Source organism: Onychostoma macrolepis, chromosome 01 (assembly GCF_012432095.1).
Source record: "Onychostoma macrolepis isolate SWU-2019 chromosome 01, ASM1243209v1, whole genome shotgun sequence".
Taxonomy (NCBI): Eukaryota; Metazoa; Chordata; class Actinopteri; order Cypriniformes; family Cyprinidae; genus Onychostoma; species Onychostoma macrolepis.
This window is the reverse complement of record NC_081155.1, coordinates 4,216,375-4,235,148: the sequence shown is the minus strand read 5'-3', so window position 1 is coordinate 4,235,148 and position 18,774 is coordinate 4,216,375. Positions and strand designations below refer to the sequence as shown.

The 18,774-nt window shown below is 37.8% G+C and overlaps 1 protein-coding gene and 1 long non-coding RNA gene across 3 annotated transcripts in view; both read left to right on the top strand.

The window, feature by feature from the left end:
* Window positions 1-12,105: 12,105 nt before the first annotated feature.
* Window positions 12,106-12,746, top strand: LOC131547827 (uncharacterized). The gene is made up of 3 exons (XR_009273026.1): window positions 12,106-12,244; window positions 12,345-12,468; window positions 12,612-12,746. It is a non-coding gene; the product is annotated as an uncharacterized LOC131547827 (long non-coding RNA).
* Window positions 12,747-13,336: 590 nt separating this feature from the next.
* Window positions 13,337-18,774, top strand: part of LOC131547574 (glutathione hydrolase 1 proenzyme-like) — a 133,408-nt gene continuing 127,970 nt past the window's right edge. The window contains exons 1-3 of one of the 2 annotated variants that reach the window (XM_058788270.1): window positions 13,337-13,711; window positions 14,982-15,184; window positions 15,333-15,397. The gene's annotated coding sequence lies outside the window, so the exon portion shown is untranslated. The remainder of the gene's footprint in view (window positions 13,712-14,981; window positions 15,185-15,332; window positions 15,398-18,774) is intronic. The other variant, XM_058788242.1, reaches the window with a different exon arrangement.

Here is an 18,774-nt window from a genome sequence, read left to right as displayed (position 1 = left end):
GAAGTGTACACTTCATTTATGAAGTGAAACAAGCGACGCTACTCACCACGATGGTAACGTAACAAAACAATAAAACATCATCATCTAAATCTGTTAATTCTCAATAAGCGCTTTTGTAGATGTCTAACAGAAATAAGAACCCCGCTCATCTTTTTGAATTCACAATGAGCTCATATATTACTCACACTGTGAGGATCACCGTATGAGAATGGTGTGACGTCACTGTGATCATCGCGTGATCTCACGTGTTGACTGGGTTAGGAGTCAGTGAAGACGTCGTCCATGAAGTTCTTTCTATGTGGTTCACGTCATGAACAAATTTGTTTTTGTGTGTGTTCAAGTTCAACTGTTGTAATATAAAACCCATAGTTACAACAACCAGAGAAAAAAAAAAGCTACTAACACAGAAGTCAAGGGGTCAAGATCCCAACTAAAGCAGACACTGATCTCTAACATGGTTACTTCAATTGAAACAATACATCGTTCATAATTGTTAGTTTTAAAAACGTAATTGTTTTAAGGCAATAAGTTTCCTCAAACAGTTTGAGTTACCGTGACTTGTCAGGTTTTTAAGGCAATCGGTTTACTCAAATAGTTTGAGTTACCCTAACTGTTGGGTTTTACAGTGTTGGTTTTACAGTGTATCTTATTTAGTGAACTCAACTGAAATAAGTTCAGAGTACTCATAACTGTTAGTTTTAAAAAACTGAAATGTTTTAAGACAATAAGTTTCCTCAAATGGTTTGAGTTAACCTAACTTGTCAGGTTTTTAAGGCAATCGGTTTACTCAAATAGTTTGAGTTACCCTAACTGTTCTGTTTTACAGTGTTGGTTTTACAGTGTATCTTATTTAGTGAACTCAACTGAAACAAGTTCAGAGTACTCATAACTGTTAGTTTTATGAAACTTAAATGTTTTATGGCAATCAGTTGCCTTAAACGGTTTGAGTTACCCTAACTTGTTGGGTTTTACAGTGCAGTATCTCGAGCCCCACAACCCTCAGGAGGGAAATTAGTTTCTGCTGCTTTTGCGAATCAGCTGTTTTAAGGTAAGGCGATTTTTACTTATTTATTGGTGTATTTATTGTGTATTTTTAGGCTGTAGGTGCCTCCACCATGTCGGCTGCTCGTGCCGGCGTGCGGAGGCACCACAGCGTGCACTTTTTATTTAAGGAGGTTGATGGAAAGCTTCTGGGTATGTCCCAAATGAACTTTTCCAGAAGGCTGATCCAGCAAACCTTACATCTTAGACCACACTCAAAAAATGATTTGGTCTAATTTGCGCCAGTGTTCGTGTTTCCACACTACAGAGTGTTCAAGTAGAATTGAAGCAGTGCTGGAGTTAAGGAGATAATTATGTGATGATTGATCATTAATGATGAACACCTGCTGTTATCAAGAAGAATCACCGAAGGAAAGAGAAACACAAGAACTACAACTGACTTCAGCCACAGCTGAAGATGAAATCAACTGAAAAAAAAGAAGACATTAAATCTCTCAAGATCTGATTAAACAGCACCAGACTGACCAGATTGACTTTATTTCTGTCAGACTTCTAGATAAGCTCTTATTGAGAATTAACAGAGGTTTAGATGCTTTATTGTTTTGTTTGAAATCACCATCAAAGAGACCAGTGTTTCCTTTTGTTGGGCTCTGGGCTCTTGACCCTTGATATGTTGGTGTTAATATTACACTGCTTGCTTTAATTGTGTGTTTATATAGAACGCACTTCGTTCAGCCAGCAAAGCTAAGAAAAAAAAAAAGAGTTGTGGACAAATGATCCCATCTCATTTCAAGTCCAACATCTGATTGTATGGATGTAGTACTGCTTAAGATTTTTTATATAGCTTCAGATATAGTAGTCTTGTAAAATCAGATAATTTAAATAATTTACAAATCACTTTGTGCTCAAAAACTTTTCATCTGTAACATTGCAAAGATCACAGACATCAAGAATCAGCGTATGAATCTCAACAATGGTTACAGTCAACAAAATGCTTCATGTTGCAATGCATGCTGGGTACCAGCATAGTACAAGACTCTCCCATGTATCCCAGCATGCATTGCAGCATGAATAAACAACGCAGCTGAATTGTCTGATTATTTTATTTTACGTATGCTGTTATAGTTGTGACTTTTAGTAGCTTGTTTTGTGATGTTCAGAGTTTTATCTGAATATTTTCTTGACTGTCACCATTGTTGAGATTCATACACTGATTCTTGATGTCTGTGGTCTTTGTATTGATACAGATGAAAACTTTATGTGCACAAGGTGATTTGTAAATTATTCAAATTATCTGATATTTACAATACTGCAAGATATGAAGCTACGAAAAAATCTAAAACAGTATAATGTCTACATAATCAGAAATTGGACTTGAAATGATGACAGGGACCAGTGACAAGATCTACCCACAACTCTTTTTCACTTGGCTTCGCTGGTTAAGCTAAGTGTGTTTTAAATGATCACACAATTAAAGCAACCAGCGTAATATTAACACCAACATGTCAAAGGTCAAGAGCCCAGAGCCCAGAGCCCAACAAAAGGAAACACTGGTCTCTTTGATGGTGATTTCAAACAAAACAATAAAGCATCTAAACCTCTGTTAATTCTCAATAAGAGCTTCTCTAGAAGTCTGACAGAAATAAAGTCAATCTGGTCAGTCTGATGCTGTTTAATCAGATCTTGAGAGATTTAATGTCTTCTTTTTTTTCAGTTGATTTCATCTTCAGCTGTGGCTGAAGTCAGTTGTAGTTCTTGTGTTTCTCTTTCCTTCGGTGATTCTTCTTGATAACAGCAGGTGTTCATCATCAATGATCAATCATCACATAATTATCTCCTTAACTCCAGCACTGCTTCAATTCTACTTGAACACTCTGTAGTGTGGAAACACATGAACACTGGCGCAAATTAGACCAAATCATTTTTTTTGAGTGCAGGAGATTTAAATAGCTTGTTGACTCTGCCCCTAAACAAAGGTTTTGACCTGAGTTTTAAGACTGCTTCCCTGCTCAATGACTTTTGGTAAAAGTTTGAAACTGGTAAATACCAGTTCTCTATGTTCACGGTGGAGAAACTCTCTGATAACACGCTTAAAACTGTGATTGTCAGAATGTTCAATGAAACAGTGACTGGAGAAGACATTTGTGTCTGGTTGGGTAGATTTTGCACTGTTCGAGGCCAGCCTGTTAAAGTGTTAGATGAAGACGGCATTTGGACATGCTCCTGGCGAATTCCCATTAAACAATGGGAAGACGCCGGGGGCTACCAGGGCATGAAGCATCTGCCATCTATGATTGTGCTGGGAGAGAACAGAAGCTACATTCATTACCAGAGTATGCCAAAGTTATGTCGAAACCAATGGCAGGCGATGCAAACTTTGTGGAGATTTAAACCACCTCTACAGAGATTGCCCTAAAACGTTTGCCAACAAGCTCAAAATGGCCACCCCACAAGGACACCAAACAAAAGAACAAAGGGAAGAGGAGGTGGTCCCTGAGGTTTTGGCGGGAAATTCAAAATCCCAGCCAGCCTCAGGGATTGGGCAGGAAGGAGGAAGTGGGGCGGCCACAGGGGCGGAGTCAAATGTTTTAAACGAACAGGAAAAGGTCACGGAAGGAGAGGAGAGCGAGGAAGAAACAAATTCCTCCTTAGAAACGGTTTCGGAGATGGGTGAGGAATCTAGTGGGAGTGAAACTGAGTGTTCATTCCCAAATGCTCAGGTGCAAAAAAGACCTGCGGGATCTCCTCTGCTTGAAACAGAGGAGAAGAAAGCTAGGGCAGCACATTGCCTAGATAGTTCCGGATTGGAAGATCTAGAGCGTATGTGGCCCCTAGAATCCCCAAATGAGGTTTCGTTTTTGCACTTTAAGCTAAGAACATCGTCACCAAAGGAGCCACAAGAGGGTCTCTCTGTGGCACCCGAGGCGCCGAGCACTTGCCTCCCGGATCCCAGTTTTTCTGAGGAAAAGGAAAGGCAGGTGCAACAAGATATAACATGATTTTAATTTTATTTTTGTAGTCTTTTATTGTCTTCTGTTTTTGAAATGCTTTATACCTTTTTAACCATACTGCTCATGGCTCTCACCATCTCAACTTTAAATGTGAGAAGTGTGAAGAGCAAAATTAGAGCACAGAGCATTTTAGCCTTTTTAAAATCTTTTAAGTCAGATATGTTTTTATGACAAAAACGTGGTCTGCCTTTTTTATTGAATTACAGGGAATGGGAGGGGCTTTGGACCCCACGGCATTCCATCTGGAGCGGGTCCAATTTTAACAAAAATGACGGTGTTGCCATTTTAATAAACAACCCTAATATCTTGGTGAAGGGCAGCACTGTGGTGAGGGATGGGCGGGCACTTTTAGCAAATCTGACTTTTTTAGGGAAGGATTTTAACATTCTTAATGTGTATGGTCTAGGGCTCCCCTAGTGGTGGCAGGGGATTTTAATTGTGTTTTATTGCAAAATTTTGTCAAGGATTTTAAGTTAGTTGACTGTTTTAAACAACTGCATCAAAGAGAGGAGGGCTTCACCTGGTTCAGTGGTGATAACACCAGAGCCTCTCGATTTGACTATGTTTTTACAAGGGACTGCCCGCCAACCGATGCAACATTGAACCCCCTCTTTTTCTCTGATCACATGATGCTATCTTGCACCCTTTCATTTCCCACAGGTGTGACCGTAGGAGGAGGGCTGTGGAAGGCAGCTGAACTGCTTCCTATTAGAATGATGAAGAAGTGGTTAGAGAGTATAGGGAGCAGTTCAGCCAATGGCAGACCCTCCAAGACTTTTATGATACACGAGCACAGTGGTGGGAGATGGTAAAGGACCGGACGAGACACTTTTCTAGGAAGGTAGGGAGAGAAAAGAAGAATAGGGAAAAGTGATGCATGATGGGGCTGCAAAAAAGACTACAAAGGTATTTTAATCTTTTAAATAAGGGTTCCCAGTCAACACGTGAGATCACGCGATGATCACAGTGACATAAGAGACCAAGATGGCGGCGCGTTCAGATGCAGCGGCTGCTCCAGGTCCCAAAGACGGTGCTTTTTTGTCTTTTAATGTCGTCTGTTCGTCTCCAAATAGTGTAAATTTACCGCTAGTTCATAAGGAAATCACTCCTAAACTCATCTATGATCGCCAAAGACTTTTGGATATCGGCAACGCATACAAAGACCAACTCTCGCCGGCGGCTACTGAGAAGCTACGAGGCCTCTGTTTACTGCTGAAGCCGGACCTCGAGACCGCGGCCTCGCCTACTGTCGCTACCCGCACAAGGCGGCGTCGCAAGCGGTGTGAGAGAGGACAGAAGCACGGTAAGCGCAGAGGTATACGAGCTAGGCTGAGGGAAAACCCCACAAGACCGGCTCTTCCAACACTCATGCTCTCAAACGTTCGCTCTCTGGAAAACAAACTGGACTTAATTCAACTCAGTCGATCTACACAGCATGAGGCAAGGGATTGTTGTGTGTTTGTTTCAGAGGTGGGTAGTAACGAGTTACATTTACTTCGTTACATTTACTTGAGTACATTTTTTGGGTAACTAATACTTTTAGAGTATATTTAAAAATGGGTACTTTTACTCTTACTCAAGTACATTTTTGGTGAAAAAACGGTACTTTTACTTCGTTACTGTGGGCGACGCTCCTCTCGTTACTTTATCTTAATGCATACAAGTTAAAAATCCTTCAATTTATTCCAAGCGCGCCATCTACTTTTTTTTCTGGACAATGGGCGATGCCCGTTCGCGAATGATTCATTCTTTTGAGTCAATTCTGTTCGAAGGCTTGATCAAACCAGTTGGCAGACCAATGAATCGGTTCGCGAATCAGTTTGAATGATTCGTTCAGTTCCCTACCGCACGCGCTGAGTCGTCTGAAGCGGTTCTCACTCAGAGTTGTAACATCAAGAGCGCTGAAGACGTGGCTTTGGATCAACAGTCAGTTGAAAGCAAATCTGCAAAGGCTATGGTTTACTAGCTATGAAGATCTTTATTAGACGAACACCGCGTGTGCTGTCGGTTCCACAGGTATAGATTCGATTACAATACACGATACCACTATGACATTACCAGTTTGTTGTACATGTACCTTACACATTAAATACATGTATAATTGATTCATTAAAAGCTGTGACAGAGTATGAAATAAACACCCGCCAAACCCGCGTTAGTTCCAGGAGGAATGCCTTGCCTTGACACAATTAATATGGAAATTGTCACAATATTTACGCTTGCAGAAATAAAGGCTACATTTGTTTACATTTTGCAGAACAGACGGAAGAAGATCCGTCAATGTGCATTTGTTTCATTATGTTCAGATGTTCTGTAGCGGTCGTGTGAGGAGATTTCACTCTTCTCCGTGTCAGAGGTTATATACATTTATAATACATAATTCAACTTTAAAATATAATTTAATTGAACTCAGTGATGCAAATCAGAATTTGTATCAGCTGTTACTCCAGTTTTTGGTGTAATATGATCCTTCAGAAATCATTCAAATATATTGTTTTGTTACCAATGTTGTTGAAAAAAACAAAAACAAAAAAACAGCATATGCTGGTATGGTATGTTTTGAAGCTGGGATGCTGGTTTGTGCTGGTCATGTGCTGGTCGGACCAGCTTAGGACCAGCAAAGGACCAGCTTAAATCAGTTCAAACCAGCATCCCATGCTTCAAAACATACCATACCAGCATATGCTGTTTTTTTCAACAGGGAACAGTTTTGCTGCTTAATATTTTTTGGAACCTGTGACATTTTGTTTAGGAATATTTTATGAATAGAAAGCTAAAAAAGAACAGCATTGATAATAAATCAGGCTGATAAAAATTCTGATTTGCATCACTGAAATAAATTACATAAAAAAAAATTAAAGGTATTTTGAACAGCAGTGTGTGTATAAAAATGTATCTAAATATCTATATATCTAAATAAAAATAGACTATATTCAGTATATGATCCAAAGTAACTAGTAACTAACTACTTGAGTAGTTTTTTTATCCGATACTTTTTTACTCTTACTCAAGTAACTATTCAGACTATTACTTTTACTTTTACTTGAGTAAATATTTATTCAAGTACTTTTACTTTTACTTGAGTACAGTTTTTTGGTACTCTACCCACCTCTGGTTTGTTTTCACTGAAACATGGCTGAACGACAACATCCCGGACTCCGCCATTCAGCTGCACGGACTAACTTGCTACCGCGCGGACAGAGATTCATCACTGTCTGGTAAGACTCGCGGCAGTGGCTTGTGTGTGTACGTCAACAAAGAATGGTGTAACAATGCAGGGGTAGTGACAAAACACTGTTCATCGCTGGTGGAGTTTATGTTTGTGAAGTGTCGACCGTTCTATCTGCCGCGGGAGTTCACGGCCATTGTTATTGTCGCGGTATACATCCCCCCGTGCGCAAACGCAAAGGACGCGCTTTGCGAGCTGTACAGCGCCATCAGCGAACAACAACCAAATAACCCTGACGGCTTTTTCATCATAGCCGGTGACTTCAACCACGCAAACTTAAAGACAGTTTTGCCAAAGTTCTACCAACATGTGAACTTTGCAACAAGGGGAAATAACACACTGGACTTTGTTTACACAACAGTTAAGAGCGCATACAAAGCCGAACCCCGCCCCCACCTCGGGTACTCGGACCACATCTCTGTTATGCTAATCCCAGCATATAGACCACTTCTGAAACTGGCCAAACCGGTTCACAAACAGATCAAGGTATGGCCAGACAATGCCACCTCAGCACTGCAGGACTGCTTCCAGGACACAGACTGGAACATGTTTAAAGAGGCGGCCACCTACAACAACCACACAGACCTGCAGGAGTACACTGAAACAGTGACTGCTTACATCAAAAAGTGCACTGATGATGTGACAGTCACCAAGACCATCACCACACGTGCCAACCATAAGCCATGGATGACAGCAGAGGTTTGTGGGCTGCTAAAGACCAGAAATTAAGCTTTCAGATCAGGAGATAAAGCAGCCCTCAAAACAGCAAGAGCCAATCTGTCCCGCAGCATCAAAAATGCAAAACGGTCATATGCTCAAAAAATCAACAATCACTTCACAGACAGCAGTGACACACGGAGCCTGTGGCAAGCTATTCAGACCATCACAGACTACAAGCCCCCGCCACAGGCCTGTGATGACGACACATCCCTCCCAGATACACTCAACCACTTTTACTCACGGTTTGAAATGCAGAATGACACACCTGCACAAAAACTGCCCACACCTCCCAACGACTAGGCGCTCTGTCTGTCTCCAGCCGACGTAAGGAAGTCCCTATCTAGGATCAGCCCACGCAAGGCTGCGGGTCCCGACAACATACCTGGCCGTGTACTGAAAGACTGTGCTGCACAGCTGACAGATATCCTAACAGATATCTTCAACACCTCGCTGAGCCAGGCAGTCGTCCCCACATGTCTCAAATCCACAACAATCATACCGGTACCAAAGAAATCACCTGTGTCCTGTCTAAATGACTACTGTCCCATAGCACTGACTCCAATCATAATGAAGTGCTTTGGGAGGTTAGTCATGCACAACATCAAAACCAGCCTCCCCAACACACTCGACCCGCTCCAGTTTGCATACCGTCCAAACCGTTCCACGGACAATGCAATTTCCTCCACTCTCCACCTGGCTCTTACCCACCTAGAAAACAAAGACTCTTATGTTAGAATGCTGTTCATTGACTTCAGCTCAGCATTCAACACAATAATCCCACAACAGCTCATAAATAAACTCAACCTGCTGGGCCTTAACAATTCCCTCTGCAATTGGATCCTGGACTTTCTTTTTTTTTGTTATCAACATTTTTTATTTTTCATACATAACATCCAAAAAAATAAACAAATAAATAAAAATACAAAATAATAATAAAAAAACAAAACAAAACAAAAAAAACAACAACAGACACATACTCAATATCTCAAAGTCCAGTTAAAGGGAGGGAGAGAGGGAAGGACAAGAAAAACATAAAAGTCACTCCTTTATACAGTCACGTATATCAAAGAGAAAGCACTGCCAAGCATCAATGGTAGAAGGCTTGGCCCCATTGATTCGTGCTGTTGTACATTCACAAGTCACTATTTGCAGGAGGCTACGGATCCAATATGTTTTTCCACACATGTGCGGTGTAAACCAGTTTTGTATTATTGTCTTCTTTGCAGCTGTAAAACCAGCAAACAACATTCTCTTTTGCATTGAAGTTATACAGAGGCCAGAATCATCATTAAGAAGACACAAACTTGGATTAACAGACCAATCAATATGCAGTAAGGATGATAGAACCAGGTGTACATGTATCCATAGACTGATGACGACAGGACATTCCCAAAACATATGCAGAAAAGTACCTGATGATGTAGTATTACATATATGGCAGTTGAGATTCGGTTGTAGTTTCATTTTAAATCTTTTGTAAGGAGTTATGTATGCTCTATGAATGACTTTGAAGTGAATAAGACGATGAGCCAGATTTTTAGATGTTAAACTGAGATTAGACCACACTCTCTCCCAGTCGACAGACAAATTAAGGTCAGATAATTCCCTATTCCAAATAGTTTTAATAGAAAGAGGTTTTGTAATGCAATCAATAATCTTAATATATATTAAAGAAACAGACGGCCGACCAACAGATGGTGCAATCCAATCTTGCATAGGATGAGAGGAGATGGGAGATGCCAAAGGAACTCCATACGCTTTGAGAGCAGAACGTAATTGAAGAAAGACAAAATATGCGGATGCTGGTAGACAAAATTTGGTTCTTAATGTCTGAAATGAACATAAGCCCTGGTTCAAAAATTTATCTCAAACATTAAATATACTCTAAAGATAATGTCCAACAAAAACACATTGCCAAAACGGTTAAAGAAACACTTCATTTCAACCCATAGCAGGGCACGAACTGCCATTCTTTCGCTCCGCAAACAACCGACGCTGTCCGCTAGGCCGTGCGTCAGTTCTAAGCAAACTCAAAATAAAACAACGGTTGGGAGTTACAAGAACGAACAATTAAAAATAAATAAATAAAAAACTTAACAGCCATGAAAAGTTTAAAAAGCATTAACATCATAGCACAAATAAATTAAAAAAACTTGGAAGCCACTAAAAGTTTAAAAGCATATATGGACAGCCATAGACGTGTAAAACCGTTCAAAATTTAAAAACTTGGAGGCCATTAAAAGTTTAAAAAGCATATATGGACAGCCATAGACGTGTAAAACCGTTCAAAAATTTATCTCAAACATTAAATATACTCTAAAGATAATGTCCAACAAAAACACATTGCCAAAACGGTTAAAGAAACATTTCATCCCATAGATCCGATCGGATATGAAAAAATTACAAATTAAACTAGAACAAACGGACGACTAAATTATATATCGCTTTAAATTGTATCAAACAAATGACCATGAAAAATCCTAAAATAACAGCTAGACCAAGTAATAAGACGGGACGCTACTCTCTGGAACATCGGCCTACGTAACAAATCGTGTATTCGTTCATCAGTATTTATTGAATAAATGCGTGTCTGTTTCACCCTAGCTGTACCATAATTTTACTCAAATAGTCTAATAACAGGCTTTTTAAAGGAAATAAATAGAAACTTACCGGTTATGTCCATTTCCCCAGAAGCGTTGCAAGAATTTCCAAAAAAAAAACTAAAGAGGGCCAGGGATCTCCTTTAAAAAAAAAAAATGTCTTTGTCCGTTCCTCAAACATTCACGTTATTTAAAGGATCTGTACTGAAATTTATTGCTCCCTGGATGACATCTGTTATATTCATTATAAGAAAAGCTATACGTTAATTGTATAGTTTTGGTAATATTTAAACATAAATGGTATGGAGAGTAATTTAAACGCAACATTTCGTGATATATAACTCATTGTAATATGTTAATATATCGTTTTGATAGCTGGATCTGCATAAAACAAAAAATTTCGTGAGAGATGTTATTTTTAAGCGCGACCAGCAGAGACCGCTCGAGCACCGCTATATAACGTATTAAAAAACATATGTTAGAACGTTATACGACTGGAGTCAGTTCGTCTCGCCGAAGATAAACAACCATACATATGGTATGTCTGTGTACATCCGTTTGAAAACTCTTTCTCAGAGTCTAAACAGAACTACTAAAACGATTTAAACACGGGGGGTGTCTGAAATATTCGCCGTAACTAATTTCCGAATTTCCTAATGTTTTCATAAACAGAGCCTAAAAGTCTGTGAAAATAAACAGGACAGCGTGTCTAATTAGAAAAAAATGTATTTCGGCGCGGCTGCCAGAACCAGACCAGAACTATTATTTAAACAACCTTCTTAAAATAAAACCTAAAATTATGCGATCGGTTCCATCTCTAAAACACGACCAACATTACCGGTGCAGTCAGGCGAAATATACATAGCCATCATTAAATTCGTATCCTAAAGGGATGATTAGTTGTCATTTTAGATAAATAAATTAAAAAGTTTTGAAGCCCTTCCGAGCCGGGATTAGATGAGCGATCAAAACGATCATCTAATCACGTCGCAACGACGTTAACCACAGAACCATTGCTCCGCTATAAAACTGCTGAAATGTTACATCTTTTAGTTTAAAAACATTCAATTTGAAGATATAAGAAACTTTTAAACAAACTTTTGATGCGAAATAAGTTAAAATATAAGGACTTCAGACGTATTAGGGAAACATTAAAGTATATAAATAAATCAAATGTTTCCAAAACATTCTCACTCACAGCAGACAGAAATGGCATGAGCGGTGGGGGTCCTGCGTCACACACACACAGAGAGACAGACAGATACACACAGGAGCGTGCTCACTCTGCAGAGAGCATAATTAAAGTTTAAACTAAACACAATTTGTGTAATCAGTTCATTTGAGGCCGACTGGTATACCATGAAAACGTAAGATCATTTTATTTGTTAAACTAAACATTTTTTATCCCTTCTCATTATTAGTCATGTTGCCTATTTTATTTAAATTATTTTTATACAACCAACAGAATATATCTTTGTCTTAAAACTGACCTGTTAAATTTTGTTTATTTATTCTGCTTTTACCCTTAAATTCAATATCTTTTTCCATAGATAGAGAGAAAGAGCGTGAGGGTGGAGACAGATGCCTTTTTCCAACTAAACACAATTTTTTTTTTGGTAAACCTTTCATTTGAAGAATGGGGTTCCTTGCGAGAGGAGGAAATGTTTTTCTCTTGGAAAAATGTAAGAGGGTTTATTTCTTTATTGTCTGTCTTAAAACTGACCTGTTAAAATTGTTTATTTATTCTGCTTTTACCCTTAAATTCAATATATTTTTCCATAGATAGAAAGAGAGCGTGAGAGAACTTTTTCCAACTTAAACTAAACACAATTTTTTGTAAACCTCTCATTTGAAGAATGGGGTTCCTTGCAAGCGGAGGAAATATTTTTTCTCTTGAAGAAAAAATGTAAGAAGGTTTTAATTCATTCCCAATTCATTATTAGGAGTGTTATTTAATTACATTTTATACAGTCATCAGAATATATGTCTGTCTTAAAACTGACCTGTTAAAATTTTATCTGCTTATCCTTTTACATACATCTCCCATAGAGAGAGAGAAAGAGTCCATAACACACCAGACCTCGGAATGCAACCACCACGTGGTCCACAGATGGGCAAACCCCCACCGTAAAATCTTCGAAACAATACTTGACAACTCATTTATGGTTTTACACTTGTACAAACAACATATCTCATCCCCGGATGACGTAGGAATTTCACGCTTCTCCGATTTCCTCACATCTGGAGCGCATTAACGGGGTCAAGGGGTCAACATGACGTGGTGGGTCGCTATGTGGGTGGTCGCTATGTGGGGGAGGGGGAAAGGTCACAAAGGTCAAAAAAGCCATAAATCAAGGGTCATAAATCATTTTTGTCACAAGCCATGCCTTATCTACTACTATTAGCTTATGTTTTCTGCTTTTAAATCATTTGAAGGAGCATCATGAAGGTGTCTCGCTTTGGTTTTTTGAGTGATGCTCTGCTATTACTGTTAAATAAAAAAAGTCATATTAAACAAATGCCACGGTAGTGATTACATATTAGGGGGAAAAACTGCATAAGCTCAAGCTTTTAGACATGAACACTTATCATACGATCCTCGACGGTGGTGACAATGATTATTCACACTGCAGTGCATGACAAGAGTTTTTTTTTATTATGGTCTTACCCAGTATGCATTGCAGCATGAAGAACTTTGTTGGTTGTCACCATTGTTGAGCTTTTTCAAAACTTATTTTTTACAACTCCACATGCATTTTTGAGAGATCTAACACAGGAGTCAAGTGTCAAGAGCCCAACTAAAGCAAACACTGTTTTCCACGATGGTGGCATCATTTTAACTAATAAAACATCAAAGCTACTTATAGCAAATAAAAACAGTTTGGGTTTAACCCCTTAACTGTCACCCACAGTTTTGAACAGAGACATTATAGTGCACTATCCAAACTTAATTTTTTATAATTCATGAATGAAAATATTTTGTAACATGATTTTAATGTACCATTTACATGGTAATGCAATGTCTGATTTTAAAATGGGTTTCAAAGGATGAATTTTGAAATTTTAAGTTTTCTACTGATAAATAATTTCTTATGATTTCTAATTCGTGATAGAGAAAAAGGCAACTAAGAAGACTTTCTGTGACAAAGGTCAGAATTCATGTCATGATGTAGATTTTTTTTCAGGTGCACTCTTGTCATAAACAGAGGTGTCAAATCCAGGGTCAGAAAGTAAAAGTCCTGCCATGTGTTTATTCCACCCATGAACTCAGCAGCTGATTTCACCAGAGGAGGAACCAAGTCATGCCTTTCAAGTCACAAGCAAGTCTCAAGTCAAATCCCAAGTCCTCAAAGAGTTAAAGTTGATGAGATAATTAAGTGTCTAATTAAATGATGATTGTGCATTAGTGATGAACACCTGCTGTTTAATTCAGCAATGTGCAAATGCTCAAATGCTTGTTGTGAAACAATATTGCGATTGCTTAAAAGCAAACCACTCTCAGTTATTAAAAGGGTCAAGAGCCCAACTAAAGCAAACACTGCTCTCCATGATGGTGTCATCATTTTAACCAATAAAACATCAACATCTGATCCTCTGTAATTCTCACTAACAGCAGGTGTTCATCACTAATGCACAATCATCATTTAAATAGACACTTAATTATCTCAATAACAAACTCTTTGAGGACTTGGGATTTGACTCGAGACTTGCTTGTGACTTGAAAGGAATGACTTGGTTCCTCCTCTGGTGAAATCAGCTGCTAAGTTAATGGGTGGAATAAACACAGGGCAGGACTTTTACTTTCTGACCCCTGGATTATCCACCTCTGTCTGTAATATATCTGCTTGTTTTACACTCTTTGTCCACCAGGTGGTATTGTGAGCAAATTAAGCCACCAGAAATGAACCCTTTTGTGAACCACTTGGCTGAAAAGTTTAAGGCTTAATTTCACCATCACTACTGAAAAGCATTGAATTATCAACATTGATTCAATACTATTTAACATTGAATTTTCAACCTCAATCAAAATGATGATTCTGATGGAATTTCAACATTGAATCAATGTCACCTTGCTATCTTTGTAACACTGATAATAGATACATTTTAAGTACAATAAAGTCTATCAAATTGAATACTTTAATTTATTAAATCATCTTATGTACAATAGTGTTATATTTCACAACATTACCTCTCCGCTTCTTATTGCTGATGGTTTTTGTATGATCTCTGCGTTTATTTTTCATTTTTAAAATCATCAGCCTACATGCTAAAAAATCATTATGTTGTCAACATACCCATAACAAAAACAGTATCAGCAGACAGAAAGTGAGGTGCATCTTGACAACCACTTAGCCAACTGAAACAGAAAAACAGCTTTAATTTCCAGTAATACCTGTATCTAATGCTGTTCATTTCCAGTAAGAGTGAATGCCCCAATCAGGACACTCACAGAAGAACACAGTGCAGCAGATGATCAGATTCGTCAGTCATTCTGACACACCCTCATCATTTAAAGCCCTGATAACATGCTGCAGTGGGACAAACCTCTGAATCCATAAACTCTCTACACAGTTCTACTTGAGAAGAAGAGAAGATGTCTGGATCTGAAGGCACAAAAGATGGTGAGAAAACCCTTTATGATGAAAAATAAACATAAAAAACTGAATTTTTACAAATAATATTTTAGAGAAATGTAAATTCAATGTCATGGTAATAATTTTCATATAAAGTTATATAAACACATAAAAAACTTTCATATTTTATCTGCAGTGAAAAGACGTGAAACCACTGAATAACAGAAAAACTCTTCACACATTTCAAAGGACGTCATGAAGGTAAGTGAAGCATTAAAAGGGAAGCAGAAAATCTCCTCTATGGGAAATTATAGGAAACAATGTCTCGTGTGAAGCTGTTATCAGGACTGTTGAATTATTTACCACACATGAACCTAATTATAATAGTACTATTTTACTATCTTACTGTACTGTACTGTATAGCTACTGTATAATATACTCCTAAAGACAAAGGTTTCAAAAGGTGAACCTATCAGTGAACAGTTCTTAAAATAAAATATTTGTCTTAGTGTTTAGATTTTATTAACCTCTTAACTGTCACCGTCCACCCTGTGGGACGCCTACCTTTACTTCACTATTTTACAATTAAATCCTAATCTAATCATGACAAACTATATATCGTTGGAAAGGTCTAAGACTCCTAAATAGGTATCTTACCACTTTTTCTGTTAAAAAATTATGTAGGAAAAGTAATAGATTAATTTATGACCAGAGGTGTCAAATCCAGGGTCAGAAAGTAAAAGTCCTGCCATGTGTTTATTCCACCCATGAACTCAGCAGCTGATTTCACCAGAGGAGGAACCAAGTCATTCATTTCAAGTCACAAGCAAGTTTCGAGTCAAATCCCAAGACCTCAACGAGTTGAGGTAATTAAGAGATAATTGAGAGACTAATTAAATGTTGATTGTGCATTAGTGATGAACACCTGCTGTTATTGAGATTTACAGAGGATCAGATGTTGATGTTTTATTGGTTAAAATTATGCCACCATCACGGAGAACAGTGTTTGCTTTAGTTGGGCTCTTGACCCTTTTAATAATTCGTAGTTATTTGCTTTTAGGCAATTGCGGTAGTGCTTCACAGCAAACATCTATGTGTTGTTGAATTGGAAATCAGTGTTTGCTTTAGTTGGGCTCTTGCTTTTTTCTGTCAGATCTCTCTCTGAAGCAATGCATGTGCTGTGCAGTGAGCAGCTAATAGCTGTTTACGTATGATGAGACAATCATCAGGCGCTGACGTGTTTAACTTTTTTTTTTTTAGTTTATATGTTTAGGTTTTCGATAACCAAACCTGTGAAAATATAGCATGCAATGAAAGTGTTGCTCTAATACACTGTAAAAAATTGCTGTAAAATTTACAGTAACTTACTGGCAATTTTGGTTGCCAGTAAGACTGTAAGTTTACAAGAGTACTGTACATCAATAATTACAATTGTACTGTAAAAATACAGCAAACTCTTGCATGCTGTAAAATTGGTGTGATGGTGTGAACATTTGATAAACTTATTTCATTTGATTCTACTAAGAAGGAACATTTCTTAATATAAAACTGCAAAAACTTAATTTATAATAGTAAAGTTACTAAAAACATGACTTTAACTCAAATTGTTGCAGTTTATCATCAGCGATAGCACACATGCATATGGCAAAGCATTTAACAAAGAGATCATCACTGTATCAGCAACTCTACAGTTACTGTCTTTAAATAAAGCAGCAGAACATCAGTGTTTGTGGCTCATCATTGACTGAAGCACAAGCTCTACTCTCCACCACAATGGTGATCCACAAAACTAAATTAAACTAACCGATCTCTCTTGTGCAAAATAATACAGTTCAGTTAAATATTTACTCTCCTTATAGATAACACCTGCTGTTATCAAGCAGAATCACTGAATGAAAGAGAAACAAGAACTACAACTGACTTCAGCCACAGCCTTAGATGAACTCAACTGAAATACAAGACATCATTAAATCTCTCAAGATCTGATTAAACAACTCCACAAACAGCATTACCAGCTTCACACATTACAATTTGACTTTATTTCTGTCATATGTCTATAAAAATAATTTGAGAATTAACAGAAGTTTATTTGTTTTATTGAAAACGTTTCGTTTGACCTCACCATTGTGGCGATCAGGGTTTGCTTTAGTTGGGCTCTTAACCATCAGGTTTTAATCTTAGTTTTTATTTTGGCTGCAGTAACTGTTTGTAGAGCACATTTGTTATAGCGTGAAAAGACAGGAAAATGTGTGGTTACGTGCTTGTGATTGACTATTGATAATGATGTTATCGTTATTTAGTGGCTTGATTCACTGATCTCATTCAGAGGCTGATCTTTAAAGACATGGTGTGGATTTTTTTATTTGTTAGTTTGGTGTTGTTTACAGCTGCTATATGACCCTGAATGAGATGCCAAACTGCTACTGAAAATTTTTAAAAATGTCTTATACACAAAACTTTTAGTACTACGGCAGCAATTAGACACACACAGACATCAAGAATCAGTGTATGAATCTCAACAACGGTGACAATCAAAAGCTTAATGCTGCAATTCATGCTGGCTACCAGCACAGTACAAAAGTCACCCATGAATCCCAGCATGCATTGCGGCATGAATAAATAATGCCGCTGAATTGTCCACTTATTGACTTTAATTCTTACTATGTGCTTTTATTTTTTTATTTTTTTGTGTTGAGTTTTAGTAGCATGTTTTGTGATGTTCAGAGTTGATCTGTTTATTTATTTTGTTGATTGTCACCGTTGTTGAGATTCATACGCTGATTCATGATGTCTGTGTGTCTAATCGTTGCCGTAGTACTAAAAGTTTTGTGCATGAGACATTTTTTCAATTTTTCAATAGAAGCTTGTTTCATATAGCGATTGTAAACACACAAAAAAAACAGCCTCTGAATGAGATCACTTAATCAGGCCGTTAGATAATGACTATATCATTATCAATAATCAATCAAAAGCACATAATCACAATTTTTTGTGGGTTTTCTTGCTATAACAAATGTGCTTTACAAACACAGTTACAGCAGCCAGAAAAAAGCTAAGATTAAAATTTGATGGTCAAGAGCCCAACTAAAGCAAACTCTGACCGCCACAATAAAACAACTAAACTTCTGTTAATTCTCAAATAATTTTTATAGACATATGACAGAAATAACGTCAAATTGTAATGTGTGAAGCTGGTAATGCTGTTTGTGGAGTTGTTTAATCAGATCTTGAGAGATTTAATGATGTCTTGTATTTCAGTTGAGTTCATCTAAGGCTGTGGCTGAAGTCAGTTGTAGTTCTTGTTTCTCTTTCATTCAGTGATTCTGCTTGTTAACAGCAGGTGTTATCTATAAGGAGAGTAAATATTTAACTTAACTATTATTTTGCACAAGAGAGATCTGTTAGTTTAATTTAGTTTTGTGGATCACCATTGTGGTGGAGAGTAGAGCCTGTGCTTCAGTCAATGATGAGCCACAAACAGTTCCGCTGCTTTATTTAAAGATAGTAACTGTAGAGTTGCTGATGCAGTGATGATCTCTTTGTTAAGTGCTTTACCACATGCATGTGTGCTATAGTTGATGATAAACTACAATGATTTGAGTTCAAGTCATGTATTTAGTAACTTTACTATTACAAAT